Raw genomic sequence first — 1,142 nt, forward strand, 5'->3', positions numbered from 1 at the left:
CTGGTAACAGCTAAAACGTAAGACTAGTGGGAAAAGGAGATGGCGAAGTAGCAGGGGTGGGAAGCTTCCAAATGACAAAGCTGTAGGCCTTGGGAGACTGAATTTTATACTGTTAAGGGAAACCACCAGATGGTTTTGAGATGAGGCACTACATCATCTGATGTACATCTTAGAAGGACCATTTTGGCCATTGTACAATGTATGGATGGAAACAACAGATCAGTTAAGAGGCAACTGCAATCATTCAGAAAGGAGACAGGGCTTAGAGTAGGGTGAGAACAGTACAGATGATGGTAGATGTGTTAAGTTTCCCTCTGGTAACTTTTCTCCCAGTGAAATATGAAGCAAGAACATCAACTGAGAGAGTGGCTGGATGGGTAGATAGGATCATACCCTTATTTATATATTGGAAGGGTAGGAAAAAAGGTGAAAAAATTAAGTTATAAAAATTTGTTTTTTAAAAAAGCCTGCATTTTTAAGAACAGGCTTACATTTTTTTACTGAATTCTATTTGGGGCATTTGGAGACTTCTCTTTAGTGCATTTTTTAAAAGAAATCTTTTTTTTTTTTTTTGAGATGGAGTCTTGCTCTGTCGCCAGACTGAAGTGCAGTGGCATGAACTCGGCTCACTGCAACCTCTGCCTCCCAGATTCAAGTGATTCTCATGCCTCAGCCTCCCAAGTAGCTGGGATTACAGGAACGCACCATTATGCCTGTCTAATTTTTTGTATATTTAGTAGAGACAGGGCTGGGCTTCGCCATGTTGGCCAGGCTGGTCTCGAACTCCTGACCTCAGGTAATCTGCCCACCTTGGCCTCCCGAAGTGCTGGGATTACAGGCGTGAGCCACCGGGCCCAGGCTATATTTTTCTTGATAAAAGATCAGCACACCCAAATCCTCCTCCCAATGAAGTAACCACTTCGTTTCTTTTTGAACTCATTAATTTCTGCAATTTTTGTTTGATGCGTCAGTAGTTACTGACACTCTTCTCTGTCCACCAGACTCTCCCCCACCCTCCAGGGTTTTCAGCTCTGTCAAATTCATAATGCATCTCTGTGTGTGTGCATAAGGATATACACTTGTACAAAATGCAGCCCATATGACAAAACCATTTTTACAAATGTTTGCCTTTTAAAACAAAA

This window comes from Papio anubis, chromosome 7 (genome assembly GCF_008728515.1).
Source record: "Papio anubis isolate 15944 chromosome 7, Panubis1.0, whole genome shotgun sequence".
Lineage (NCBI taxonomy): Eukaryota > Metazoa > Chordata > Mammalia > Primates > Cercopithecidae > Papio > Papio anubis.